A 3050-nucleotide genomic window follows, 5' to 3' on the forward strand; every position below is an offset into this window, starting at 1 on the left:
TCCAACCTCTGCTGACATCATAGACAAAGTTCATCAACAATGGGTTGACGTCACAGACAATGTGTCTGTGTGCAGTAAGGACGGCCGACGTGTTCCTTTCGGGAGCTCCTTCAAGAGCAGGTAACGACTAGATCGGGATGAGCGTTGGGCACAGGGAAAGCAGCCCCGCCTTGTTCTTTCTTTCTTTCACAAATGATTTCATTCCTATTTTAATAACTTGGAACAATGTCAACATGTCATACAGTTCTATCTGTACACAGAACAGCCAGATGCCTGTGTAGAACGTTAATTAATATCCGACACATACGCTTTACATCAAACGTGTCCTTGACAAATTGTTGGCCATTGTGCATGTGCGTGGAAGTACATAGTAGCTTGTGAATACATTAATTGCACAAGCTTTTTTTTTATCGTATTTGATGTTTCTAGTCATTCAGGATTGTCAAAGTGCGACCTCAGAACACATGGTTATGTCTTTCTAACTCCTGATTACCCTCCGACCTGACTGGGTGGTGTATTTAAGGATATGATTGTGTACTGTACTTCACGTGTATGAAAGTACATAGTATCTTGTGAATATGTTAATTGCATTAGCTTTTTTATCGTGTGGATGTTTCTTGTCATTCATGATTGTCAAGGGACGGCCGCTGGACACAGGCATACGTCTTTCTAACTCCTGTTTATCCACGACCTTTCTGGGTGGTGTATTCAAGCATATGATTGTGTAATCATTTCAATAGAAACGTGTACATGTCTACTGGCACAAATTTGCGCCCTGAACCCTTCCGTTTAGACTGGTGTCACGCTCAGCGTGTAACTAGCATGTGAGTCTTCGTGCTTGGGAAAGGCTGCAGGTAGATGCATCGTTTGTGTTTTTAGTACATAACTGAATGCTGATAGTTAATGGATGCTATTTGTAGTTACTGTCGCTATATCTTCAAGATGACCCTTACACCATACAAGTGTGTGCTTTTAAAGGAACTGATCTAGAAATATTAGGTCGCTATTTCTAGATACCCAGTTCAACCCAAGAGTCATCCAAGTAATATATAAACAAGGGTTTTACTTGCCCTTGCAAGGCCGTTTCCAGGGACTGATCCATGCTTTTGAGTGTAATTTGTACTTCCATAGTAATCCGAACGAAAAGATAACAGAATGAATAGAAATGGGTCTCAACAGAGACATCTACTGGATCACAAACCCAACTAACGAACAGACACCTCAAAAGGTCAAACCAGAAGTTCCAAATCGACCTGAACAGATTGCGGCGGTTACCATACAGGTATCAGTGACGTCGACAATGGGGCAACGTCACTGTTCATTGTTGCGTACTCTTCTGTCATAACAAGCGAATTACATCATCAATGAACTGACGTCAGAGGCAACGTCACTACTCATTGTGGTCCAACCTCTGCTGACATCATAGACAAAGTTCATCAACAATGGGCTGACGTCACAGATAATACGCCTGTGTACAGTGATGACGGCCGGCCGGCAGCCTTGTGAGACGGCGTTCCTTTCTGGAACTTCTTCAAAAGCAGGTAATGACTAGATCGGGATGAGCGTTCGGTACACGCAAAGCAGTCGATCTTTCTTTCACAAATCATTTCATTCCTATTTTGATAACGTTGAACAATGTCGACAAGTTATATAGTTCTACCTGAACGTTTATGATTGCACAACCTTATGATGCATGTATCTAGTAATTCAGGACCGCCTCTGTGGTGTAGTGGTTAGAGCGTCCGCCCGGAGAGCGGAAGGTCGCGGGTTCGATTCCCGACCACGTCATACCAAAAGACCTACTTGTTGGTCCTTGCCTGGCGCTCGGCATTAATGGGTACAACAAGGACTGGTCGGCTCGGAGTCAGTATAATGTGTCTGATTGGGGTATTAATGCTTCACTGCGGCATGGTATCTCAGTGGGCTAGCACTATAAAACCAGTTTCAGTCTGGGCTAGTACAAGCAGCTGCGCATACACATACATAGGCATGCATGTCGTCATATGAACGAAATATTCTCAAGCACGACGTTAACCCCATTTCACCTCACTTCTAGTCATTCAGGACTGTCAAAGGGGGGCCGGTGAACACAGGCATACATCTTTCTAACTCCTGATTACCCTCCGTCCTGGCTAGGTGGTGTATTCAAGCATATGACTGTGTATTGATTTCTACAGGAACGTATACATTTCTACTGGCAGAGGTTTGAGCCCAGAACTCTTCAATTTAGACTGGTGTCACGCTCAGAGAGGTGAACGCTCTTATCTTTTTTCATCCTCTGTAACTAGCATGTAAGTCTTACTTGGGCTTGGAAAAGACTACAGGTAGACACACTTGTGGGTCAAGTTGATGCTTCGTTTATGTTACACTCAATTCATTAAAAGATTCATCCAAGTAATAAAACAATAGTTTTACTTGACCTTGCATGGTTGTTTAAAGTGAGTGAGTGAGTGAGTTTAGTTTTACGCGGCACTCGGCAATATTCCAGCTATATGGCGGAGGTCTGTAAATAATCGATCGAGTCTGGACTAGACAATCCAGTGATCAACAGCATGAGGATCGATCTCAGCAACTGCAGATGACATGTCAACCTAGTCAGCGAGCCTGAACACCCGTTGCCTCTTATGACAAGCATGGGTTACTGAAGATCAATTCTAACCCGGACCTTTACGGGTCTGGTCGTTTAAAGAGATTGGCCTATATTTGTTGTGTGTAATTTTTATTTCTATAGCAATCCGAATGAAAACCCAACAGCCTGAATGGAAATGGCCACATCTACAAGATAATCTTTACTCCACCCAAGTGTGTTTTCTTCAAAGGGATTGAGCTAGAAATATCAAATCGCTATTCCTCGATACTCAGTTCAACTGGTTTAAACTGAGATGTTGAGACGACTATTGGTGCAATTCTTAAAGAGCAGCCATTATAGTTGGTGCTGTGGACAGTCAGGTAGTGACATGGACAGTGGGACAACTGTTCATTGTGACAAATACAAATTCAGTTTGAAATACAAATTCTCTTGTGAAACACATACAAAACAAAACACGAGG

The sequence above is a fragment of the Haliotis rubra genome, unplaced genomic scaffold, assembly GCF_003918875.1.
Source record: "Haliotis rubra isolate DU_JTF1 unplaced genomic scaffold, ASM391887v1 Scf5, whole genome shotgun sequence".
In the NCBI taxonomy this organism is placed as follows: domain Eukaryota; kingdom Metazoa; phylum Mollusca; class Gastropoda; order Lepetellida; family Haliotidae; genus Haliotis; species Haliotis rubra.